This window comes from Herpailurus yagouaroundi, unplaced genomic scaffold (assembly GCF_014898765.1).
Source record: "Herpailurus yagouaroundi ecotype Mexico unplaced genomic scaffold, PumYag 160, whole genome shotgun sequence".
Classification (NCBI taxonomy): domain Eukaryota; kingdom Metazoa; phylum Chordata; class Mammalia; order Carnivora; family Felidae; genus Herpailurus; species Herpailurus yagouaroundi.
Window position 1 is genome coordinate 43,689,249 of NW_024412401.1, and position 26,910 is coordinate 43,716,158.

Here is a 26,910-nt window from a genome sequence, read left to right on the forward strand (position 1 = left end):
AGGCACGCGGCGCGACAGCACGGGGACGCGGAGCCCGCCGCGACCCGGCCACGCCGCAGGCACACGCGGAAGCACCGCCCCGCGCCGCTGGAGGAAACACACTACGCAGCGCGCGGGGCGCAGACCTCCCGCTGGCCCAGACGCGCGGCGGGGAGGTGCGGACGCGCACTGGCTGCAGGCGGGGACCCAGGCCCGGGGCGGCCGGACGGGATTCACACACGTAAACACGCAGCAGCCGGCGCTCGCCGCGTGGACAGTCGGGCCGGAGACCAGCGCAAGCATAACGTAGATCCACAGCGCACGCAGCACAGACCCAAGTTCCCGACACACGGTACACACGGCACACAATGGAGACACAGACTGGACACAGATACGAGGAGAGACGCAGAGTGTGCTCGGCACGGACACGCAACGGAACATGCACGTAAGGTAGACAAACAACAGGCCCACGACACCAGACGCATGGCACACGAACACAACGCACAGGAACGAAACACAAAGATGGAATCGCGAATACATACCAGGCACACAAACACAAAGTATAAATAAATGGCACACCGTGAAAAACAACGCACAGGGTCATAGGAATAGCTGACTGAGGCCCTGGACATGACTCCAGTCACCTAGAGTCCTTGCCCTGGGGAGGGGGGGGGGGTGCAGACTTGTCCGTATCCAGACTCACTCTGTGGGGGTGGGGTGAACACTTGCAAACAACCCCCCACCCCATCCCTCAGCCCTCCTCTGACCTGCTACCGTCGCGTTCTGCAGACACTCCGTGGAGTCTGGGGGCAGTGTGCACATCGTGGGTGTGGTCAGTGGGCATCCGCATCCCAGCCTTCCATGTTCACTGTCAAGTTGCCCACCATTGGCCCTTTGCCTCCCCGCCTTGGGCTCTGATCTCTCCGGCTGGCTGGCTCTGCCTTCGGGATGCCAGTGGCGGAGATTATGGAAGTAGAAGCTTACCTCTGGGTCTGAAAGGCCAGCTCCACTAATTGCTGGCCGTGGGACCCTGAGTTTTCTTATCTGAATAGAGTTGCTGTGAAGATCAGAGTTGACATTTGCACAGTCCCTGGCACCCTGCGATCCTTGTAGTTTCAAGGAATTACATATTCATTGAGTGCACCCTGGGGGGTGCAGTGATCCAGAAGTGGAATTGGGAGAGTCCAGGCTTCAAATCCAGCTCTGCCTCTGGGCCAGTATACGATCTTGGGTAAGCGAGTAGCCCTTTGGGCTGTGTTTCCACATCTGTCCAAAGGAGTTGTTAACACCACCCCATCTCGGGCTGTTGCATGGATGAGGTTAAAATCAGACTATGAATGAAGGTTAAAATAACATAATGAAGGAGCAGGTACATTTGTAAAGGAAAAGGTATGCAAAGCGAGTTTTTTTTAAAAAATATTTATTTAGTTGAGAGAGAGAGAGAGAGAGAGAGAGAGACAGAGTGTGAGTGGGGGAGGGGCGGAGAGAGAGGGAGACACAGAATCTGAAGTAGACTCCAGGCTCCAAGCTGTCTTCACAGAGCCCGATGCGGGGCTCGAACCCACGAACTGTGAGATCATGACCTGAGCCAAAGTCGGTCACTTAACTGACTGAGCCCCCCAGGCACCCCTAAAGCGAGTTGCCAAAACAGTACAAATTAGGAAATAATAAATGCCACCAGAAAAGTATGATGGCACCAGTGATTACTTAGAGGCAGCTCTGACTCTGAATCGAGAAGAGAGTATAAATTTCACGGGGAAAGTGGCAGTAGGTAGAATGCAGAAATAGGGAGGTGAGCCTTCCAGGAGGAGGGAACAGCATTGCAGAAAGCCTGGGACAGAGAAGGTTGTGTTTATGGGGCTGGAGTTCAGGTGGATGGAGGGAAGCAGTGGAAGGTGAGGTCGGAAGAGAAAGAAAGTGGAGCTGAGTTTGGGGTTGAACTTGATTTACAGCCCACAGGCAAACCAGGGCCACTAGCAAGGTTACAAGCTAAGCTTTGGATGTTCTAGAGAGAGCTTCGGGAAGTGCCATGATCTGAATTTGCTTTGGGATCTGGCAGAAGTGGGCTGAAAGTGTGGACAAACAAGAAAAAGGCAATCCAATGGCTAAAAAAAAAAGGGGGGGGGTGGTTTAAAAAGGGTTAAGGATATCAGTGGGCCATTCACAAAAGAGGAAACCTAAATGGCCAAAAATATGAAAAGAAGTTCAACCTCACTGGCCATGTGAGACATGCAAACGAGAAGAGCCTGTGCCACACCATTTCACGTCCACCAGACGGGCCAAGAGTGAGAGTCTGTCCACGTGGGGAGAGGGGCAGGGTGCTGAGCATGTGACATGCTTAAAACCCTCATACACCATTGGTAGAGATGTAAGTGTCTCCAGCTACATTGGCGAAGTGTTGACAACCTCTCATAAACTCAAAGGTGCCCGTTTCTGTGCTACAGTGATCCACTCACTCAGCATATAATTCTGAAAACTTAGACCTTCATTAATTGTCCATCTACAGCTGTCCAGAGATAGACACATCGTGATCTGTTCATACAGTGGAATGATCTACTGGGAGTGAAAATAAACCAAGGCAATAAGCTTGAACACAGATATTATCCAGAAAAAAAAAAACCAAAACAGCGTCAAGTTATAGAATAGGTACAGCGTGATAGAAAAATTTTTGGTTTTTTTTTAAACACTCAAAACTGTCCATATATATATTTTTAGGGATATAGTCGTGTCCAAAAACTATTAAAACGTGTGCAGGAAACCAAAGACACCAAATTTAGAACAGTGGATAACCTCTGGGAAGGGAGGGTTGGGAAGGCGATCAGAAAGAGACCCACAGGGGATTGAATTCTATCTGTGATGATTTCTTAGGAAAAAGAAGAATATCTCAAGCAGAGGTGGCAAAGTGTGAAGAGTTGACAGAGCTGGGTGGCCAGTCCATAGCTGGTCTGTCTGACCCTTCTCCTCCTCAAGCCTGAAACTTTTTCTCTATTTTCTGTATGTTTAGAATATTTGCTGGCTTATTTTTTTAGTAATCGCTACACCCAACACGGGGCTCACCCTCACAACCCTAAGATCATCGCACACTCTCCCAAGAAAGCCGGCCAGGCGCCTCTGAAATATTTGGCAATTTTAAAGATGGGGGAGGTGAGGAGACCAGGAGACTGTAGAGCGGAGGAGGTTTGGTAATAACACTACCTGTCACGGGTGCAGGGCCATCACAGCTACAATGTCCTAACACATCTGGCAAGGAGGTTTGCCAGAGTTGGGGAGCTGGGCACGGCAGGCTTCAGATCCATTTACAGGGGAGAGAATGGAGGCTTGGGGAAGTGATTTCTCCAGGGTCACATACCCTAGAGAGGGAGGACGGGTCCCTTCCCCTCCGCTGTGTCTTAGCGCCTGCCCATCACCGGAGACTCCCAAAGGCCAGAACCTCTAGAGCAGATCACGGGCCTTACAGTAATTCATCCTTCTTCGGTGCACTGCACTGTTCTAGTTTTTTCTTCCGATTAGGGACAGCTTGGAAAATACAGAAAAGCACAAGGAAGAACACGAACATCACCTGTGATTTTCATTGTCTTTTAAATTTTCTTTAAGGTTTATTTATTTTTGAGAGACAGAGCACAAGCAGGGGAGCGGCAGAGAGAGAGAGAGAGAGAGAGGGAGACACAGAATCCGAAGCAGGCTCCAGGCTCTGAGCTGTCAGCACAGAGCCTGAGGTGGGGCTCGAACCCATGAACCGTGAGATCGTGACCTGAGTCAAGATCAAGAGTCAGATGCTTAACCCACTGAGCCACCCTTTGTCTTTTAAAGTCAGTTTCAGGGGCGCCTGGGTGGCTCAGTCGGTTAAGCGTCCGACTTCAGCTCAGGTCACGATCTCGCGGTCCATGAGTTCGAGCCCCGCGTCAGGCTCTGGGCTGATGGCTCAGAGCCTGGAGCCTGCTTCCCATTCTGTGTCCCCCTCTCTCTCTGCCCCTCCCCTGTTCATGCTGTGTCTCTCTCTCTGTCTCAAAAATAAATAAATGTTAAAAAAAAATTTAAAAAAAAATAAAGTCAGTTTCACTGAGGAGTGCCTGGGTGGCTCAGTGAGCATCCAGCTCTTAATCTTGGCTCAGGTCATGATCTCACAGTTTGTGAGTTTGAGCCCCGCCTCAGGCTCTGTGCTGGCAGTGAGGAAACCACTAGGGATTCTCTCTCTCTCTCTCTCTCTCTCTCTCTCTCCCTTTCTCTGCCCCTCCCCTGCTCTCTCTCTCTCTCAAAATAAACTAAAAAAAAAAAAAGCTTCATTGAGGCATATGTAATTCCTACACAGTAAAATCACCTACTTGAAAAGCACAGCACTAATGCTAGATAAGCTGGGGGTATATGAACGTGCTTGAACAAAGAAGAAATGCATTTCACAAATATGAGTAATTATTATTGTAATACAATTTTTGGAAATAACTACAGTAAAGTTACTTTCACCTTGAAGCCAGGTGACCAGCCAGGTGGGTCTGTGTTTCATTGCCTGAACTTGGGGGTCAGTTTATAATGTCCCCGGCATGAGGTGCCGGAGAGTTTCCAAATTATGGTAGAAGGCGTGACTGTTAACACCATTTAAAAATTAAAGACAACGGCAACAACATTTGGTGGGGTCAGACCGTGACCTATTGAAGAACCATGGTCTTGGTTAGCTGCCAGGCCATAAACGCCTTTACCTGTGGCTTTTGTGAGGAAATGAGAGAAGGCAAGAGCCTGTCCCCCTCTTGGAGTTCAGGAGGGTAGAAGAGCGACTACACGGAGACACAGGGGATCCTCCTGGCCCTCCCCCCAGACTTGCTGTGGAACCGAAGGTGGGGCCCTCTTCTCTCCTCCAAAATGCGGGCTCCCCATCTGTTAAAGTGGTGCTTTACTCACATTTGAAGATTCAGCAGCCTTTTAGGGAAACATGCTGCAGGCGGGCACTGTGTGAGAGAGAGAGGAGGTGGGCAGCAGAGAGAGAGAGAGAGAGGCACCGTGAAGATGAGTAAGACAGCCTCTGGGCTCAAAAAATGTCTGGTCCAGAGCTGGCAGGTGGGATTGGAGGGACAGACTCCTCGATCGACAGGTGACTGCGATGGTGGGTTAATGCACCCGGTGTGATGGCCCTGAGCAAATATCGAGGGTCTCTAAGTTCCTTCTGACAACTGTTATTTCATTCTATGAACTTAACGTAAGCTTGGTTTTTCCCTCTCTGGGTAACTTTGAATACTCCGGGCTTCCGACTTACTCACTGGTTAAACCCTAACATTTAGAACAAGCGAGTAGTTCCCAGTCTTTCTCCACAAAGGCTTTTCTATAAAGATTTGACCACCAAATGCTGCATTTATTATATTTTGTCTTCTCTTTCATATGAATTAGGTCCACATTATTACATTCAATCAGAACTTTGATTGATATGATACAAGTAGTGTGGTTGTAAAAGAAAGAGTTGATGGATAGACAGACAGACAGAGAAACGGAATTCAAGCCCAAAGCAAGGGCACTGGTATTTAGTCCATCTATGCCATTTTATAGCAGATACTTCCAGAAAGGATTAAAGACATCTTTCAAATTATCCACACATTAAAATACAGAGGAGCCTTTCATGCTAGTGAATTCCAATATTTTCCAGGCATCTCTTCTGGATCAAGCAGTCCATGAATCAATCAATCAACGTGGGTAACCAAGTGTCCAGCCCCAAAAGAGAGGGAAAATGGACAAGCACTGGACCCAGGAGCCATCAGAGGAGAGCAAAAAAGAAGACAGTGGATGTAGAACGTGGCCACGTGTATGATTCACCTGGTAATGGTAGAACTGAGACTTGAACCCAGCTGGGTCTGGTGTATTCAAAAGCCACCGGTCCTCTCATGGCCCCACCCTGCCTCCTTTGCTTCATGATGGAATGATCACGATAATCACCGACGTGGATGGAGCCCATGCCACACGCCAGGCTCTGCCCTGGGCTTCACATGAGCTATTATTATTCCATTTCACTCATGAGGAAACTTGGCAGAGGTAAGCCACGAACCCAGGTAGTCTGGCTCCAGAGCCTTTAACCCCCGTGCCCTTTGTCCCCTGTGAATTGGGGACAAATTGGGTCTTGTAGGGGCTTGTGCAGCTTCAGATACCCTAGATACATCATACAATGATATTTCACCTTGCAATAATACATTAGATGTGAATAGCACTTTGTACTTCACCCAGGGTAACCTCACACCTCTCACTCCATCCCCACAGCAAGTATACAAGACGAGCAAGGCAGGGATTATGATTCCCCCATTTTGCAGATAATGAAACAGAGGTTAAGGAGGTTAAGTGATATGTCCAAGGTCATGCAGCTAGAACATGTTAGATACCAGACTCGGGAGGCAGGGAGTCACAACAACCAGAGAAGACTTTCCAAGTCAAGTAGCGCACTCCTCGTTTTCAGGTGGGAAAACCAGTGCCTGGAGAGCAAGCTTGCTCAAGGTCGTCCAGGAAAGATTTGTTCAAGGTCAAGTGGTAAATCAGCAGCCGAGCCATCATGTGATCAAGGCTTCTGCCTCCTTGCCCAGAGATTTACGTCATGTTGCTTTTGTCGGATCTCCAACAGTCCTCTTGAGTTTTTCGACTGCCAGACTTTGTTTAAAAACCCTTCTGGTGGAGTGTTCTGTGATACGTGACATTCTCATGAATTTCAGAGGGTGGGGGAACATCTAAGTGACCTTTCAGCTTGGAGAGCCTGTGATTCTGCCACCAGAATTCTACAGCAATTCCAAGATAATCCTCACTCTTTTGGTGCTCTCAGAAGAAAATCTCAAGTCTGGTCTCTCTCTGGGGCCTGTCCTGCTCCCTGATCTTTGGGTCTGGAGTGGGGCAGTAGTGCCAAGAAGTTTAGCTAGGACCGCTCAGATCTGTGTCTTGCAGCAGCTTCTTCCAAGATTACAATTCAAGGTCCCATTCGCCTCCTGCCAGGGAAGAGAGGAAACATCTGGGCCAGCGCCGCGTGGAGGCAGCTCCCCAGCTTGCGTGGGAGACGCCCTGGGTAGGAGGCTGTGAACTCAGAGCTCTTCATTCCAGATGTGGCTCTGAGCTTTAGTGTCTGGATCTCACCTGTGAGGCCTGGACAGACACAGGGTGTGTACGGTGGCCGGGTGGGGGTGGTTGGAAGAGAAGCTTGAGAGGGAGTCCAGAGCAGTGTGCACCCGGGAAGGAAGAGCGTATGGGACTGATCAGGGATACCCCACTGGGGTGAGCCTTCTGTGATGGTTAATTTTCTGCATCCATTTGGCTAGGCCCTAGCGCCCAGGTGGTTGATCAAACACTGATCTAGGCATGGCAGGGAAGGTATCCAGTAGATGTGGTTAACATCTATAATAAGTTCATTTAAATAAAGATTACCTCTTGTAGTGTGGGTGGGCCTTATCCAATCAGTTGAAGGCCTTAAGAGCAAAAACTGGGGTTTCCTGGGGAAGAAGAAATGCCTTCTCAAGCCTGTAGCACCGACTCCTGCTTGTTTCCAGCCCTGCCTTGTGGATTTTAGACTTGGCAGTCCCACAGCCATGATAGCCAGTTTCCTAAAATAAAGGGATCTCTGAATGAATTAATGAATTAATGACATTATATGTATTTCTCCAGTTGGTTCTGTTTTGCTGGAGAACTTCTTCACGCCTCGAGAACAGATCTTACCCTTTTAGCCCTCTGTCCGCATACCCCAGCCCATCCCTCCATACGCAGACCAGACCCCCGGGTTTCACTTCAGTCTCCTTGTCCACCCTCGTGACCACAGAAGGTCCAGAAGGATCCAGGTGGGAACGGGGTTGTAGAAGAGCAAGCTTGGCAGCAGTTGGAAGAGCCGAGAGGTCTGGAACCGTGTGGGGAGACAGACCAGGTCGCGCCTGGCTTTTCAGGTTGCGAGCAGCAGCCCGGACAAACGGATCTGTCTGCAAGGATATTTCTCAGGCGTTGGCAAGAGAGGCTATGCCAACGTTTTCCCAGCATTCAAAAATGGTTTTCCTGGGAAGAATCTCCTTGATCGGTGCCCACAGCACCATGGGAAGGGGGCTATTTCCTGCCGGCTCTGTAAACGGGCTGGGGACCTATGATTTTGTAGTAGTCGGGATTCTTGGTTACAAGTAACCAGGACTGTCTGTGGCCATCTTCAGCAGGGAAGGACCACAGCAGGGAGGACAGTGAGGGGAGTCCAGGGAACCACGGGAACCCCAGCCAATGGAATACTGCAGGCACAGTCTGATCCAGGGGCCTCGACTGAGACTGAATTTTACCAGCAAGGATCCACTCACCACTCGCTCAGGAGTCAGCCTGTGGAATGAGTACCTGATCGGCTGAGGTTGTATCTCACCATGCCTATTCACTGTCCAGGTAGGAGGAGACGCTGGGGAAGAATCTGGCTTCACTTTGCTTTTACAGTAACGGTGGCCATGGGCAATGGATGCTAGTTTTTTCCTTCTTCACGACGGGGAATTCCCCCCAAAGGAAAGCAGGACTCTAGGTGGGGGGTAGGTATTGGACAGACTACAAGTGACGGCTAAACCTTTGGAGCCGTTGTCCTTCTGAAGCCACTAACAGTTACATGGTGTTGCTTAAAAAGCAGCCAAGTGGACAGAACTTAGATGTGAACTTGCGTGTCCTGAGATCAAGTTCTACCACTTACCGGCATCCTGATTCTGGGCACGTTACCTCACCTCTAAGAGCCTCGATTTCCTCCTCTGAAAAGTGGGGAGAACAACAGCACGGACAGCTCACAAAACTGCAGGTGAAAACGCTTTGTATTTTGAGCCCTAGAGGGCGCTGGTGTTGGAGCACCCATGCCCGAGGCATCTTTTCATCCTGGTGCCCAGTTCACAGCCTGGCACCTTGTGAATGCCCAGTAAATGTTTGGCGAGTGAATGGATAAACAAGCAAGCAAGTGATTTTTATGGTTGTCCTAACTTGACCATCAGCTTTGCAGAAAAAAAAGGACAGACGTCGTTGGACTCTGATGTGGGTTTCGTGAGCTGAAGCTTCACAAATGAGATTATGTGTATATATATATTGTAAACAAGCCCTTTGACGTTTTCATTTCAATATGTGAAACTCGGCTACTTGTCTCAGGGAAAGTTTATAGGAAAAAAAAAGCTTCCGGCTGGCTTTGGGGCAGCCCATAAAAATATACTGAAAGCTGACCGGTTAGAGATGAGGGGCTGTCGGGGGATAGAGATCAGTGACACCATAAAACCTGGTGAGGCCCACAGCATTTCGACAATTAGCTCTCTGGGCAAGAGGCTGCATTCTTCACTCCTTCCTGGTTCCTAGTCAAAGGATGGGGCCCAGAATCTCTTAAAGAGAAAACACAGCTTTCAAATAACAAACACGTCTTTGACCCAGGCAGGCTGTGATTCAAAGGGTTTCAAAGGGCGTGGGGGAGGGAAGGGTTTTCAAGAGCTTTAACTGCCCCCGGCCGATCAGAATGCCCCCAGCTCTCCCTCCCTGTCAGAGTTCCAAACGCTACCCCTGTCTCCACTCAAGTCTGACCTCCTCCAGGAAGCCCTCCTTGGTAACTCCAGCAAATCATGGGTTTGTTCAGCCCTCTGACTCTTTGACTTAAAACGCTCCAGAGGTGCCTCCTAGTGTCAGGGTCAAGTTCAACCGCCTTGTGACTTGGCCCCTTCCCGCCTCTGTGGCCTCTTATGCTCCCCACCCCCAGCCTTGATCCGGCGGGGGCAGTGCCAGACAACCTTCAGCTCCACCTTCTCCCCCCTCCTCTTGGGCCTCAGCATCTTGGACTGTACCCTTGCTTTGGCTGGGATTTTCCTCCTGCTTCTTTATGCGGCTGGGTGGTATTTACTCCCAAACTTAGCCCAGGCCTCTCCTCCAGAGAACAGGGGGAGACAGTTTGAGTCTCCCAGGACGGGTGAGGTGTTTCTGCAAGGGCTCCCCAGGGTCCTCACCGCACTTACTGTGCAGTCCGCTCCCTTCTGGGACCTTTGTTCATCTCTGTGTCTCTACATTCAATACCGGCTCTGGCTCAGAGAAAGTGCTCAGTTTTGCAGTCCTGTGCCTCACACCCGGCAGCACATCCTGAGATCACCTCGGGAGCCTTGAAACGCAGACACCCGTGTTCTCATCCTGCAAGCTCGGATTTAATTGGTCGGGGGAGGGGGGGAGGGCTGGGCCTGGGGTTGGGGAGCATGGGTTGAAAACTTCCCCAGGTGGTTCTTATGTGTGGCCAAGGTTGAACAGCACTGTGATTTACAGCACTTGACTTAGGACTTCCCCGGCAGCTCAGAGGAGCTGTACTCAGGGCACCTCTCACAGAGCATGATCTTGAACTCACAGCTCCATTGAACTTGCCACAGGTTGTGTTGAAAGAAGCACTATTCATGCTCCTACCTGGAGCAGCGGTGCTCAGTAGCTATATACCCCCTGCCCTGCTGCACCCCCCTCCCAACCTTCCAGGCCTATTAGGAGGGACCACCTGCATCACAATACTTGGGAGAAGGATGCCTTTCTGAGCCCCACCCCGGATCCAAGGAGCCCATCTGGGACCCCGCAATGTGAACAAGTTACTGGATGATTCTGATGCACGCCCGTGTGCTACAGCTCGGGGCTTCGAGCTCCCCAGGACTTGCAACGCCAGGCAAGGAAGTTAACAACATAAAGCGTCTTCAGGGAACCACGGGAGGGGATTGGAAAACTACTTAGCCCTAGCCAATCCTTGTTCTTTGGGAATGTGGGCCCCATGTTGTCATTCTCCGCCCCCCCCCATTCTTTTTTAATAGACCTCCCAAATCTGGATTTTTCTGTGAAATCTAACAGTTTAAAGTTGACAAGTGATTCAATCACGTTTTAAAAGTTTTTATTTAATTTCCAGTCAGTGAACACGTAGCATTAGTTTCGGGTATACAATATTCAGCGTTTCTATACACTTCTATCCATCACCCAGTGCTCATCACAAGTGCCCTCCTTAATCCCCATCACCTGTTTCACCCATCCCCACACCCCACCCCACCCCCTCTGGTAAGCATCAGTTCTCCATAGTTAAGAGTCTGTTTCCGGAGTACCTGGGTGGCTCCGTCGGTCGAGCGTCCGACTTCGGCTCAGGTCGTGATCTTGCTGTTCGTGGGTTCGAGCCCGGTGTCAGGTTCTGTGCTGACAGCTCAGAGCCTGGAGCCTGCCTTGGATGCTGTGTCTCCCTCTCTCTCTTCCCTCCCCCACCCCCCACTCATGCTCTCTCTCTCTGTCAAAAGTGAACATTAAAAAAAACCAAAAGAGTCTGTTTCCTAGTTTGTCTCTCCCCTTGCTCATTTGTTTTGTTTCTTAAATTTCACATATGGGTGAAATCATATGGTATCTGTCTTTCTCTGACAAATACACTTAGCATAATACACTGTAGCTCCAACCATGTCATTGCCAATGGCAAGATTCCAATTCCTTTTGATGACTCAGTAATATTCCATGGTGTATGTTTTTTTTTTTATTTTTTTTTAACGTTTATTTATTTTTGAGACAGGGAGAGACAGAGCATGAACGGGGGAGGGTCAGAGAGAGGGAGGCACAGAATCTGAAACAGGCTTCAGGCTCTGAGCTGTCAGCACAGAGCCCGACACGGGGCTCGAACTCACGGACCGTGAGATCATGACCTGAGCCGAAGTCGGCCGCTTAACCGACTGAGCCACCCAGGCACCCCTCCATAAGTGTATGTTTTTTATCCATTCATCAGTCGTGGACGCTTGGGCTGCTTCCGTAACTTGGCTATCGTTTCTTTTTTTAATGTTTATTTATTTTTGAGAGAGAGAGAGGGAGACAGAGCACAAGTGGAGGAGGGGCAGAGAGAGAGAGAGAGAGGGAGACACAGACTCCGAAGCAGGCTCCAGGCTCTAAGCTGTCAGCACAGAGCCGGACGTGGGGATCGAACTCATGAACGTGAGATCATGACCTGGGCTGAAGTCAGATGCTCAACCGACTGAGCCCCCGGGTGCCCCTGTGATTTGCCTATTGTTGATAACGCTGGTATGAACATCGGGGTGCATATACCCCCTTGTAATCCAATCAATTTAAATATCCTTCTCGGACCAAACAAAGCTCACCCGAGGACTGCATTTAGCCAGTTGACTGCAAGTTTGCTGTAAATGTTTCCTACAAACACTGCATATGGATTAAGCCAGGGCGAGGCATGCTTGCCCTGTGCTGTCATCCTCTCCCTGCTGCAGAAAGGCTGCAGGACTTGGGCCAGCATGGAGGGCCTACGGGAAAGGGCCCCTGACACCTGTGCTGTATGTGCAGCGTTGTGGACATCGCTCCCTATGTTTGATGATGCTCTGTCTCTTCTGCGAACGCACCGGGAAAAGGCCTCTCTGGTCCTGGGACCTACGGGAGTCATGTTTCTCCTCTTGCAACTGGTTCATGGATCCCGAACGGCGTGGGATCTGGTTTTGGCTGCTGGAGAGCTCAGAGGACAACCTGTAGCCTGTCTCTGTACCACGTAGGACCTCAAGGCCTGTACTTTGGATCGCTGTTTCATTCCTGGGCTCTTCTGACCTTTTCAACTTCTGTTTTCCATTTGTCACTCGTCCCGTGACCACACCTTTAAAATGTTAGTCTCTCAAATACAGAAGTTCTGTTATGTGTTTTCTGGAACAAGGCATGCTATAAATAAATAAGCCCATACAAAGTAGCAAGTGCTCAAAAAAAGGTTCGTTGAGTAAGTGACTGCTTAAATGATTCATCTTGCAGAACCACCCAGAGCCTTGCACAGCAGGTGTTCAGGAAAGAGGGCAGGATGTTAGGGTGGAAAGCGACAGTTTAGAGATGGAGAGACAATAGGTCTGTCATTTCCCAGCCACTAGGACCTCACACAAATTACTTAACCTCTCTCAGCCTTCATTTTCCCACCTGTAAAATGGGGAGAATCTCAGCACTCACCTTATTCATCAGAGCTGTTGGAGGATTGAGTGGGATTATGTATGTAAAGTGCCTGGTACATAGCAGGCACTTGATAAATAGCGGCTGTGACTATTAACAAGAGCTCCCTCATATATGATGTCATTCTTTAATAGCCTAATTAATAAGGTGCAGCATGAGTGAGAATAGACTCTTGCTCTGCTCAAGCCCGCTAGAATCTGACAACGAAGCCACATGTACACGCTGGGGAATAAAATGGAAATGAGTTCTGGGAAGGTCTCCAGTTCCTCAGCTCTCTGTCCCAAGTCTCTGCTTACCACGCCCAGGGCCCCCGTGGTTACAGCAGTGATGGCAGGTCGCTTCCTGTTGGGGGTGGGGGTGGGGGGGTGGGGGGGGGGGGGGGGGGGGGGCGGGGGGGGTGAGGGGGCGGGCATCACTCTCCAGCGTGCTCAGGTGCTGAAGACCCTGTCCTGCCCCGTGCATAACTCAGCTCCCCAGCCCGAGTCCTGAACACCCCTTTTCTGGAAGCCTCTGGCAGTTTCCCCCAAGCTTTCCAGCTCCTTCCCTGGCCCTGAGCGGCCCCTTTCCTAGTGATCACTTAGGAGCAAATCCATCATGAAGGGTCATTTACCCTCATTGCTTGATGGCCGCACCCCCACTGTAGGAAATTTGTGCCCTGCTGGTGTTCAGGGGGAGCACTTCCCGAGGACTGAATGGAGCACGGGGAGGGCAGTCCTCTGGGGACAGAACATCAGGTGGACAGTCAGGAACGTAGCCCTGTAGTATCGTGTTGGGTTAGGTAAATTCATCACAGATCTTCGCCGCGGGAAGTGGCATTATGGGGAACATAAGGTCTGCCTAAATGCCAAAAATTGATCCAGAGGGGGCATCGTTGTGGAGGGCAGAGGTTCCCAAAGTGTGGTCCCGGCACCAAAAGCATCAGCATCAACTGGGAATGTGTGATAAATGCAAATCACCCCACCCCACCCCAGAACTACTGAGTCACAAAACCTGGGTGTGGGCCCAGCACTCCGTGTTCTAATAAGCCCTCAGGGTGATTTGGATGCACGTGCCGTTTGTAGACCAGTGGAGTAGAGCCTGGGTTCCAGCTCCCAGCCTGAACTCCCTCATCTGTAAAGAAGGCCGGTGCTTCTACAGTAGGAGTCTGTCAGGGAAATGAGACTGATGTGGGAATCGGGCCTCCCCCGGTGGGTGCCGAGCAATCCCCTCACCTGGTCAAGCATCAAGCCAACCTTGGAGTGTTGATTGCCACCCGGTGCTGCTCGGGGACGGGCACCGTCAGTCACAGACCCTAAGACAAGGGCTTCAGCAGGGAGGAGAAAAGAAGACAAAGTTACCGGAAACCTGATTGGAAGGGTTGATTGGGCCCCTAAATGCCAACCTTGGGATTTTTATTTGAAATGTTTGGTTTTTTTTCTGCAACAGAAAAACAGGATCCTTGGGATTCCTGAGGCCCCTGGGGCCGCCTTGCCCCGGTCCTTCTAGACCACGTTGCAGCCCCTGGCAAGTCCCTGGTGGGGCTGCTGGAAGGGCACCTGCTGGCGCCCAGCGTCCCCCCCTACACAGGTTAGCTCGCTCCCTCTGGTCAGGCCCTCTCTTCGCCCCCCTGGGCGGCGCTCAGGCAGGGGGTGGCTAAGGCGGGGCAGGAGGCCCCGGAGGCCTGGAGAGGCCCTGGCTGCCCCGGGAGGGCCTGGCGCGGTCCGGGAACCGGCTCCTGGGAGAGCAGAACCGCGTGCTTGGAATGCAAGCGTCGCTCAACGCATTCCTTCTGGCTGCGGGTGAAGGGAGGAAGCCGACTGCGGCGCTCGATCGGCCGGGCGCTGCACGGGTCGCCCCTGCCCCGTCCTCCTGCAAGAAAGCACAAAGAAAGTTTATTTGTGCTCCTGTGTTGTCTGTCTCCCCAGCCACCCGGGGCGCGGGGCTGTTGACCACTGATTCCCGGGACTAGCACGGTGCCAGGAACTTAGTAGATGTTAGGAGGATTTGATGAGTCAACACTTCATAGACAATGTATTGGGAGAAGGCTTTAGGAATTTTCCCCCTTAAACCCAGCCCACAGTCACCCTGAGCGCTCAGTTCCCTCCCACCTACCACTCCCAGGGGAAGCTTCCCTGTGTCAGGATCTCAGAGTGTGATCCCAGGGAATGGCCCCGGGCTTGGATATTCAGCTCCGCCCTTGATGACAGCTGGGCTCAGGGCCGCTAATAGGACTTGTCCAAAGTCAGGCAGCTAGCAAGGAGCTCTCCCCCTCCCTCCCCCACTCCATGGGGATCTGAAGCTAGGTTAAAGGACCCAGGTCCAGTGCTCTTTCTGTCTGAGCTCCACAAGGAGACAGGCCCTGCTGAAACTTTACCCTGGCATCCTGGGGGTTTTTCTCACTTGGATTCCAGAGTTGCTGAAACTCATAAAGGAATTGACTCCTTAAGAAAACAAAACAGGGGCGCCTGGGTGGCTCAGTCTGTTAAGCGTCTGACTTTGGCTCAGGTCATGATCTCACGGTGGGTGAGTTCGAGCCCTGCCTAGGGCTCTGTGCTGACAGCCTGGAGCCTGCTTTGGATTCTGTTTCTCTCTCTCTGTTCTTTCTCTGCCTGTTCTCTGTCTTTCAAAAAAAAAAAAAAAGAAAGAAAGAAAACAAAACATAGCAACCTCCAGCAAGATTTTCAATAAAATCTTTTTTTTTTTCAGCTTCATTGATGAATAGTGGACACATAAAATTGTGGGAGGTTTTTGAGCTCTCAAATTTAAGGGAGCCCAATGGCCTTAAACAGGGTCTGTGATTTTCCTGTTGTGTTTCTGCTCCAGCTATAGGAGCATGATCACGTGATTAACAGGCTCTTTGGTAACGCCCGGAAAGCCCTCCAGTTAAAATTAGGAACCTAATAGGGACTTCGGTTACCATTGTTATTCAACATTGATCTGCAAGTGTAAGCCACCCCTGTAAGATGTGAAGCAAGAAGGTGAGGGGGAGAAAAAGACACTATTACTGCTTAAGGACTCTGAAATTGGAGTTGATATCAACTATTTTATCTGATTCTTGTAGTACCTCAGCAAGCTGGGCAATGCTTACTTGTATCTCGGTATTATTTTCGTAGTTTACGTGCAAGGGAATTAAACTTCGTAGATCATAAATCACTCGCTTGTGTTTATCCACCCAATGGTCCTGTGGCTCCAGAGTGCTACTGCTGTTGGAAAGGAGGCAAAATGAAGCTGAGTTAAAGAGGATCTGTTTGCGCCCCTTGGAAACCAAGAGAGTTAACTGAAAAAGCTACTAGGATTAATAAGAGATTCAGTGAAGCAACTGGATAGGAAAGGTGATCACAGTCCTGTATATCTGTACCATCTACGTACCAACAAAACCAACTAGAAAATAGAATTTTTATTAAGAAGATCTCAGTCGTAAAATACCAATGATGAAACTGAACAAGAAATCTGAAAAATTTACAAGAAGAAACGACAAATTCTTATTGAGAAACACACAAAGAAATAAAGGCAGGTTCTGTCATACGATGGTCTTGGATGGGAAGACTGGATATTGTACAGCTGTCAGCTTCCCTCGAGTTACACTGCAAGTTTAATGAGTGTCCAACAAGAAATCTTTGAAATATTTAATAACGTTTGTTGTATCTGGAAGAATAAAAAATCAAAATATCTTGAAAAATAAGTCATTAAAATTTCTTTTTAATATTTATTTTAGAGAGAGAGGGAACAAGTGAGGGAAGGACAGAGAGAGAGAGGGAGACACAGAATCTGAAACAGGCTCCAGGCTCTGTCAGCACAGAGCCCAAGGCGGGGCTTGAACTCACGAGCCTTGAGATCAAGACCTGAGTCGAAGTCGGATACCTAACCGACTGAGCCACCCAGGCACCCCAAGAGTCATTTTTTAAGAAGAGTAATTCGATGTGTGAAGGAAAATAACAGCTGTCCTGGAACATTTTAGAACACACTAAAGCTATAAAAATCAAAACAGAGTGGAAAGGATGTAACAGATGGCAAAAAAAAAAAAAAAAAAAAAAAAAGATTAAAAAAAACACAACCAGCTCACAGACAGTCCTTATCACCTAGAGGCTTCAGTATATGATAAAGATAGCAGCACAAATCACCAGGTAAAGAATGGTTCCATAGGAAGGCTACTACGATTGGCCAGCCATCTGGAAAAAAGAGCCTTGCCTCTCGCTATATATAAAATAAATTTCTGATGGAGGAAAGAGTTTAAAAAAAATGAGTCCATCCAAAGGGCTAGTATCCAAAGAGCTCACCAAACTCCACACCCGAAAAACAAATAACCCAGTGAAGAAATGGGCAGAAAACATGAATAGACACTTCTCTAAAGAAGACATCCGGATGGCCAACAGGCACATGAAAAGATGCTCAACGTCGCTCCTCATCAGGGAAATACAAATCAAAACCACACTCAGATATCACCTCACGCCAGTCAGAGTGGCCAAAATGAACAAATCAGGAGACTATAGATGCTGGAGAGGATGTGGAGAAACGGGAACCCTCTTGCACTGTTGGTGGGAATGCAAATTGGTGCAGCCGCTCTGGAAAACAGTGTGGAGGTTCCTCATAAAATTAAAAATAGACCTACCCTATGACCCAGCAATAGCACTGCTAGGAATTTACCCAAGGATTACAGGAGTACTGATGCATAGGGGCACTTGTACCCCAATGTTTATAGCAGCACTCCAACAATAGCCAAATTATGGAAAGAGCCTAAATGTCCATCAACTGATGAATGGATAAAGAAATTGTGGTTTATATACACAATGGAGTACTACACGGCAATGAGAAAGAACGAAATATGGCCCTTTGTAGCAACGTGGATGGAACTGGAGAGTGTGATGCTAAGTGATATAAGCCATACAGAGAAAGGCAGATACCATATGTTTTCACTCTTATGTGGATCCTGAGAAACTTAACGGAAACCCATGGGGGAGGGGAAGGAAAAAAAAAAAGAGGTTAGAGTGGAAGAGAGCCAAAGCATAAGAGACTGTTAAAAACTGAGAACAAACTGAGGGGTTATGGGGGGTGGGAGGGAGGGGAGGGTGGGTGATGGATATTGAGGAGGGCACCTTTTGGGATGAGCACTGGGTGTTGTATGGAAACCAATTTGACAATAAATTTCATATATTGAAAAAAATAAAATAAAAAAATGAGTCCATCAAAATTAAAAGAGAATCAAAATGACTCTTTTTCTACATTGGTTTTACATTTTACCCTTTTGTTTGGAAGTTGCAGAAATAGTCCAGAATCCTCAGGTACCCCGTCACCTAGCTCTCCCCAGCGACAGCTTCTTATGTAACTATGGGACATTTTCAAAACCAGGAAATTGAAATTGGTACAATGCTATTAACAAACCACAGAACTTACTTGGATGAGGACATATTACACAATATGAAATACAATTCCATTTAATTTTTTTTAACGTTTATTTATTTTGAGAGAGAGAGTGCGAGTGGGGGAGAGGGGCAGAGGGAGAAAAAAGACTGAGAGACAGAGAGAGAGAGAGAGAGAGAGAGAGAGAATTTTAAGCAGGCTCCAAGCTCAGCTTGGAGGGCTCAATCCCACGACCCTGGGATCATGACCTGAGCTGAAATCAAGAGTCAGATGCTCAACCGACTGAGCCACCCAGTTGCTCCTAGATTCTTTTCGTTTTAATTTTTTTTAGAGTTTCTTCTTTTATTTTGAGAGAGAGAGAGCCAGTGGCGTAGGGGCAGAGAGAAAGGGGAGAGACAACCCTGAGCAATCTCTGCAGTGTCAGCGCGGAGCCCGATGTGGGGCTCGAACCCATGAACCGTGAGGTCATGACCTGAGCTGAAATCAAGAGTTGGGCACTTAGCACTTCGCTGACTGAGACGCCCAAGTGCCCTTATATTTTTTTTAATGGTATAGAAAACTGTCAATAGGAAATAGGAAATGCAAGGTAAAGAATGATGTACACATATCCCAATATTGATGATTGTGTGTGTGTCTGGTTCATCCATATCTGTACCTATACCCCATATCTACGTCTGGAAGGAAATATACCACCATGTTAATAGTAGTCATCTCTGAGTAGTCGGATGCTTTTCTGTATTTGCCCTTCCCTTTTAAAAGTACTGAGCAGCTATCACTTTTATAGTATTATTTTTCAATGGCTTTATTGAACTATCATTTATTCGCCATAAAATATACCCTACCTTTATATTATTTTTAAATTACTATATAATCTGTCCGCTTAAAAACAAATGTGTACTTAGAAAATAGAACGTGATTTAAAACTAAAAACGAATCTATGGGGCGCCCGGGTGGCGCAGTCAGTTAAGCGTCCGACTTCAGCCAGGTCACGATCTCGCGGTCCGTGAGTTCGAGCCCCGCGTCAGGCTCTGGGCTGATGGCTCAGAGCCTGGAGCCTGTTTCCGATTCTGTGTCCCCCTCTCTCTCTGCCCCTCCCCCGTTCATGCTCTGTCTCTCTCTGTCCCAAAAATAAACGTTGAAAAAAAAAAACTAAAAACGAATCTAGATGGTATCAGTTAGGATTTCACCAAAGAAACAAAAAAAAAATACACCAGTATGTATGTGTGTGTATATATATATGTATATATGTGTATATATATATGTATATATATGTGTGTGTGTATATATATATATATATATAAACACCACCGACCTGTACACTTTAAAGGGGTGAATTGTATGGCATGTGAATTATATCTCAATAAAGCCATTACCAAAAAAATCCCTGGCTCTGCCCCTCGCAATAGCTGGAAGAGGGACATCCCCTGCCTCTGCCTCAGTTTCCTTCTCTTCAATGGCAATAGTGACAGCGGGGACCTCACGAGCTTGTTGTGTTAATGAGAATTACTTAACTGTTTCACACAGTGCTGGATACACCTGGAGCCCTTGGTAAATACTAACAACATGGAACATTCTCAAGGGCTGGGCACCAGCATCGGGCACCACTAGGCAGGTTCCTGCATGAGGTCAGCACTCTTCCAAGTGCTAATGTGTGCGGACTGGGCAGGGGAGGAGACGAGGCCCAGAGCAGGCCAACCCAGAGCTCTCTAAGGGATGGGGCAGGGACTGGAAGCCAGGTATTCGTGATGCTGGAGTCTGGGTTCTGAGCCATCAGGCAACTCTGGTTTTCATGTAGCTTTGCCTTTATGTTTGCATGGATTTTTTTTTTTTTTTTTCTACTCGGACCCACTTTATTCTAGAAGATGTTGCCTGCACAGCCTGAAGCTAAGTTTCAGCCACCCCCACCTCCTTCCAAATTGCTTCTGGCCTTTTCTCTTGCTTAGGATACTTTCCAAGGTATAAAATGCCCCCAGAGAAAGGCTGCATGAGACCTGGCAAGCGGCCCGCGTTGGGTCCCCAGGGTCAGGCCTTTGGGAGGAAAGGCTCGGACTCTGCTCAGCCCCCTCCTCGCTTGTAGGCACCTCCTGGCCTGGGCCTCGACATGGAAAACACGCAGATTATGATACTCTACTTGCCGTGGGATGTTGAGAGGCTTGCTTACCAGCCCTGAGAGGCTCCAAACGTGGAGCCCGGTCCCCGGAGACCCCCGCTGGCAGGGAAACGGTGGCCTGGGGCTGGCCCACACCCAGCAAGCTTGAGAGCCAGTGGCGCTGAGGCTGCTAAAAATAAAAGTCAAGTCTCGCAGGGACGTGGGCCGGGCCGGAAGCGGGACTCGCCCCAGGGGGAGGGGCGTGGGAGAGGAGGGTCTTGATCTGACCCCCACCTGCAGTGTGGGTGGGGGGCTGATTCTTCTCCCCAGCACCAGCCCCCCGCCCCATCCCCAACTATAGCACAGGGGGTGGGGCCCGGTCTGCCCAGCCCAGCTCGAGGCAGTGAGAAAAGTCCACCTCGAGAGCGCTGACCCATGGGAATGCAGTGCGAGCTGCGTGTGTAATTCTGAATTTTCCAATATCGACACTTAAAGAAAGAAGCGGGGAAATTAATTTTCATCATATAGTTAATCTAACATATTGAAATGCGGGTCATTTCAACGTGTCGTCAATATAAAAATTGTCATGAAATAAATTCTCCTCTTTGCAGTGAGTCTTGGAAATGCGTGTATTTTACATTTATTTATTTATTTATTTATATTTATTTTTTTTAACGTTTATTTATTTTTGAGACAGAGAGAGATAGAGCATGAACGGGGTGGGTCAGAGAGAGACGGAGACACAGAATCCGAAACAGGCTCCAGGCTCTGAGCTGTCATCACAGAGCCCGACGCGGGGCTGGAACTCACTGGCCGGGAGATCGTGACCTGAGCTGAAGTCGGACACTTAGCCGACTGAGCCACCCAGGAGCCCCTACATTTATTTTTGAGAGACAGAGTGAGACAGAGTGTGAGTGGGGAAGGGGCAGAGAGAGAGGGAGACTCAGAATCCCAAGCAGGCTCCAGGCTCTGAGCTGTCAGCACAGAGCCCGATGCAGGGCTTGAACCCACAGACCGTGAGATCACGACCTGAGCTGAAGTGGGACGCTCAACCGACTGAGCCACCCAGGCGCCCCAAAATGCGTGTATTAGAGGTACAGCTCATCTCAATTTCGAGTGACCACATTTCAAGTGCGGCCTTAGTTCCGAGTTGCCACGGTAACACATTATCACAATCTCAGTGGCTCAAAACAGCATAAATGTATCATCTTAGGATTCTGGATGCCGCAAGTCTTGAAATGAGTCTTATGGGGGCTTTTAAAATCAAGGTGTTGGGGCGCCTGGGTGGCTCAGTCGGTTAAGCGTCCGACTTCGGCTCAGGTCATGATCTCACAGTTCGTGGGTTCAAGCCCTGCGTCGGGCTCTGTGCTGACAGCTCAGAGCCTGGAGCCTGTTTCATATTCTGTGTCTGCCTCTTTCTCTGACCCACCCCTGTTCATGCTCTCTCTCTGTCTCAAAAATAAATAAATGTTAAAAAAAAATTAAAAAAAAAATAAAATCAAGGTGTTGGCAGAGCTGGGTTCTCGCCGGAGACTCCGGGGGAGAATTCCTTCCTTATCTTTTCCAGCTTCTGGGGGCCACCTGCATGCCGTCCACGTGTCCCTTCCTCCGCCTCCAAAGGGCATCATCACAACCCTTGCTTCCATGGGCACATCTTCTCCCCCCTGCTTTGGCTGTCTGTCGCTTTGCCTTCCCTGACTCTGATCCCCTGGACTCCCACCTATGAGGATTCTTGTGATCATATTGGGTCCACCCAGATAATCCATAACCTCCCTGTCCCGAGATCCTTAATCACATTTGCAAAGTCCCTTTGCCATGGAAGGCAGCGTAGGCACCCTTTCGGGGGTTAGGATGTGGAGGTCAGCATGCCACATGTATCGGTGACTACCAGGCTGGAGGGCACAGCTCTAGGGAATCGAGGTGGAAAGTCTGGTAAGATCTCCTAGCTTCACAGTGCAGCCCAACCACCAACACGGTGTGGGGCCTTGGGCGAGTCACTTCATGTCCCTGCTTGACTCTGCTTGCCTCGTGCATAAGATGGGGCTGATGATGCCCACGCCTGAGAAAATGCAACAAGCTACCGGGCATATAAGTGCTTGTTCAACTGCAAGAGGGGTGGCAATACACTGGCAGGCTGGAGCCCGGGGCTGCCCCGTGCCGGGACACCTGACTGCTTGGAGGGTCCTCAGAGGCCATCGGTACAGCGGCCTCGTTTTACACATGGGGAAACCGAGGCCCAGAGCCGGAAGAGGCTTGCAAAAGGTTCCTAGTGATTTGGCAGCTGAGCCAAGGAGGGGACCCAGTGGGAACCCTTCCCATCCATGTCACATTGCCCAACCGCTATGAGTCTCAGTTTCCTCACCTGTAAAAGGCAACTCGTAACAGGCTCTGGTGAAGGTCAAAGGATGTCCAGGTTTGTCCAGGGTGTCCAGGTTTGAACGTGCTCTGGGGACAGAGGGTTGTGTGAAGGAAGGTCTCGATGACACCTGGGCACAGCGTTGAGTATCTCTCCAGGGCAAAGGCGGCTGTGCCCTCTGCCTCCCTGGCTTGCAGGCCTCTGGATACTTCGGAGGACCTCAAGGGACCTGCTGAGCATCCTCACAAGCTCTTCCTGTCTTTCTGTCTATTCTCCTCTCCGCCATCTAGAACCAAGTCTGGGGAGCAGCAGGAAGCTGGCTTTCTCCTTGTTGACAAGGGGCCTGGAGCTCTTTCCTGGCAGGTGACCTCCCCAAGGCTCGGCTCTCACCTAGCTCTGCTCCTGCGCGGGCTGTGGATTGGTTGGGAGCAGGGGACCAGCTAAGTGCTCTTTGAGGCCTGGGGCTCTTGTTCTAGCTCTCCCGCTGGCTCGTCCCGCTGGCCTGGGCACCTGCCCTGGCCTCTCCGTGCCCAGCTGTACAGTGGGAGGCTGGGGTTTAGACCAGAGGTGCTTGCATTCTGGGGCACCCTCCACTGTCTTTCTGGGGGCCAACAGATAGCCTATTCCGGAGCCAAACCTTCCCCTGCACCAGTGGGCGGGGCCGGCCAGCTGGCAGGAGCCAGGGAGAAAGGCAGGAACCAGCGGAAACCACAGGAAAGCCAGTGGAGCAGGAACCCCAAGGTGGCTGTGGTCTGTGTCAGGTTCCCCCTCCGGACCAGTGTTCCAGCTCCATCTTGAACCTTGGACGGGGCGGGGCTGTCCTTCAAGCTTCAGGGAGACCCCTGGGCCAGAAGGAGGTGTGGGCACGGGTGGTAAGGCTCTGAAAACAGCCGGCGGCAGTTCAGAAAGGAATGCTCCAGATATTAACAACCTAATCCGCTCTTTAGCCAGGTTCCATGCCTGTGGGAGAAAGAGGCGCGTGTTCTTCCTTGGGATCCTGGCGACGTAAGAGTTGGCAGAAGCAGCACGGTGCTGAGCATGCTGGATACCCACCTGTGTGGTCCCCCGAGCGCCAGACCCTGTGCTGCGTCCTGTGCCCCCCCCCCCCGGGGAGACCCCTGGAGAGAGACGGTGGTCCTGCCCTCCTCAGGTTCAAGGGTCATTTTGTAGGCAGGGTCACCGAGGCCCACAGAGGGGAAGGGGCTGGTCTAAAGTCATTCACTGATCTGGAGGCAGAGGCAGGAAGAGGGAAGAGGGTGTTATGGCTTTGACTGATGGATCCTCGGGGGGGCTGGAGGCCGAGGGTTAAGACTGTGATGAGGATTGTAGTAGTAATATGAGGTGCAGGCCATGTGCTCACCACGTCCTTGCCATACGTTGGCCTGCTTCACCCCACAACGCCCCTATGAGGTAGAAGTTTAATATCACCATTTCACACATGGGGAAACTGAGGCACGGGGAGGCTCAATAACATGCCCAAGGACACGCGGCTACTAAATGACAGAGGCGTGGCTTGAACTGGACTGTTGGACTCCAACACATGCAGCCCAGACCAAATGCAAGTGTAAGGCTTGGGGAGACGGTCTTCAGTGACCTGCACCCCTTGACCCATCTCAGAGGGAATCCAGCTCGTGTACTGTGGGGAGGCCGTGACTGGCGGCCCTGTGAGGGCAGACAGGGCCAGAGCCTCAGGTCCTCCTCAAGGAGCAGGGGCCAGGACTGAGAAAAGATATCACCGGAGATTCCCATGGGAAGAGGGCATCTCTCCGTCAGACTCTTTGCGCTCAGAATCCAACATGGTCAGTGCTGGAGGCCTGTGACTCTCGCCAACCACCTGTCCACTGTGCAGAGAGGGAAAATGAGCTCAGAGATGGCAGGTGACTGGCCCAAGATCCCACAGCAAGAGTATAGAGTCCTGAGTAGGCTGAACACGGGACGTTGTGACGGTCTTGGGGGTTCAGAGTGTCCTCATTACCCTGCCCACCTGGCCCCCTATAGCCATACGTGGGAGGACAGCAGTAGCGGGGGGGGGGGGGCTTTCTCACCCACTGTCCCAAATGCTCCCATTCCACTGCTGGCCCTGGGATTTCCCGACAGGTGGGGCTGTGCTTGGGGGTGGGCTGGGGGGTAGAAATCCGTTGTTTCCAGAAAGAGAATCTTTAGTATCCATACCAACAAGCTACTGGGTGCAGGGAGAAGGGCCGGGGGTTGTGGCAAAAGACCCCGGTCCCAGGCAGGCTCTGCCCCTTGGCAGCTGGGTGCTCCCGGGTGAGTCACTTTTCTCCTCTGAGCTCCTTGTTTTCATCGGTACGCAGAGAACAGAGGCTGCACTTCTCCCAGAGTGGAGCCTACCGCCCCAGAGGGAGGGGAGAGGGTCGGGATGGCGGGCGGCGAGGGACGATGGCTCAGCTGACCTCCAGGAGAGAAATCTCAGGCCACCACCGGAGCCCCCAACCCGCCGAGTGCTCTGGGTCTCCCTGCCTGGACGGTGGTCATGTAACAGCTATGACAACACCAGCACCGTGCTCCCCAGCTTTTCTGAGGAGGAAAAGGCTGTGAGATGGGCGGGGATTGAGGAAAGGACCCGAAAAGGAAGAGTGGGCCTCCTTCCCCTTGGCCCAGCTGAGTGTGACACCCCCCTCCGGAATGGTCCCCCAAAGTCTGGACCACTTGAATGTGCTTTGCTTAAACAGACACACACGTCCCAGATGCTGAGGTGGCACATGAGATCCAGCTCCTGGCAAAGGGTCACTGGCACGCCAGTGCTCCCCTGACTTCATCCTTCTTCCTCATGGCCTGCATCATTCCATCCTTGTGGTGCTCCGGGCGTGGGCATCTCCCCTGGAGAAGAAGGGATGGCAGCCGGCCCAGAAGACTGCTGGACACACTTCTCATTTGTTTGACCATCCCCCAAAGCACTGGAGAGGATGCCACAGTGGGTAAAACCTCTGGTTGTGGGGGCAGAAACCTGCCTATCAGCTGTGTGTCCTTGGGGAACTTGCCTGGCCTCTCTGAACTCGTACCTTCATCTATAGAGTGAAGGAAATGATAACCTTCCTCCCAAGCCAGTTATCAATATTAAGTGTGGTCCTTGCAAGTAAAGTAGGTGCTCAATAAATAAGCTATCATCATTTTGTTACGGCTGTTTAAAAAATCAACTTGTGGTCTGCCCAGAACGAAAACCGGATCTCTCCCTTCTGTGTCGTTTCCGCAACATTATGTGGATCAAGTCACTGGACTGTAGGGTTTGGACCTGGCATAGACTGATCTGGATCCAAGTTCTGGCTCCTGGCCCTTGTGTAACCTTGAGTGGATGATTTTTACTCCTCAGAGCTTGGGTTTCCTCCTCCATGAAACGGGAGAAAATCACCACACTTCCTCGTGGGGTTTTACACAAGGTTCCTGAAGGGACGCATGCAAGCCCTCGGCACAGAGTCTGCTGTTCGGCGAGGCACCCACGGCTGTTTGGGATCCTTGTTTGGGATCTGTTTGGGATCCCTTGTTTGGGATCCTTCTGTTTTCATCAGACTGGGAATCCACCGTGTACAAAGCTAGTGGTTTCTGTGACCCTGGCACCCTGGCCACAACACTGGGACATTAGAATTTTCAGCCACGTGGCACAAGTGAAAACTGAGGCTTCGTCAGTGTCTGCTCTCGAGCTCAGCAGGGAGGCAGGGTAGTAGGGGAGAGCACGTCCTGTTTGCTCTGCTGGGGTTCAGAGGACAGATCCCAGAAGGCAGAGGACAGATCCCTGTCCCCTGGCCCAGGCTGTGGGTGTGGTGTCCCGCCCACCAGCTTCTGGACGTGTTGTCTCTTCCAGACCCACAAAGCCAATCCTGTCCTGGGACTTCCCCCCGGAGCCCCGCTGGCACGCCATGCAGGAGAGAGAAGAGTCCAGACCTTCAGTTAGGGGCTCACCCCTCAGAAGTGCAACCTCATGTGGGTCACTCCACTTCTCTGTGCCTCCGTTTCGTCATCGGAGTGGGATTCCCATCAAAAGGGTGCATCCCTATTCCACCACTTACCTGGAGTGGCCTTGAGAAAGTTACTTCCCTTTTCTTAATTTCTGTGCCTTTGCCTATAAAAAGAGGCTAATGGTAAAATGTTACAGTGGGATGTCAATGAAAACAGGAGGGCATAAAGCTGTCATTGCTATGACCTTCGCTGCATAATTAAAAGTCTACGTGTGTCTGCATCCACTGTTTCAAAAAAGACAAAGAAAATGTACTAAAACGTCCCTAGTCCCTCT

At 50.5% G+C, this 26,910-nt stretch overlaps 1 protein-coding gene and 3 long non-coding RNA genes across 4 annotated transcripts in view; all 4 read right to left on the reverse strand.

Moving 5' to 3' along the window:
* Positions 1 to 888, reverse strand: part of PHF19 (PHD finger protein 19) — an 18,871-nt gene extending 17,983 nt beyond the window's left edge. The window contains exon 1 of the mRNA XM_040482138.1: positions 747 to 888. The gene's annotated coding sequence lies outside the window, so the exon portion shown is untranslated. The remainder of the gene's footprint in view (positions 1 to 746) is intronic.
* Positions 889 to 5,299: 4,411 nt separating this feature from the next.
* On the reverse strand, positions 5,300 to 10,037 carry LOC121034910 (uncharacterized). The gene is made up of 2 exons (XR_005792667.1): positions 9,906 to 10,037; positions 5,300 to 7,532 (listed from the first exon to the last, which is right to left on the reverse strand). It is a non-coding gene; the product is annotated as an uncharacterized LOC121034910 (long non-coding RNA).
* A 3,417-nt stretch (positions 10,038 to 13,454) lies between these two features.
* On the reverse strand, positions 13,455 to 20,539 carry LOC121034911 (uncharacterized). The gene is made up of 3 exons (XR_005792668.1): positions 20,378 to 20,539; positions 15,947 to 16,061; positions 13,455 to 14,182 (listed from the first exon to the last, which is right to left on the reverse strand). It is a non-coding gene; the product is annotated as an uncharacterized LOC121034911 (long non-coding RNA).
* Positions 20,540 to 21,904: 1,365 nt separating this feature from the next.
* LOC121034912 (uncharacterized) lies at positions 21,905 to 26,135 on the reverse strand. The gene is made up of 2 exons (XR_005792669.1): positions 25,839 to 26,135; positions 21,905 to 25,751 (listed from the first exon to the last, which is right to left on the reverse strand). It is a non-coding gene; the product is annotated as an uncharacterized LOC121034912 (long non-coding RNA).
* Between the last annotated feature and the right edge of the window lie 775 nt (positions 26,136 to 26,910).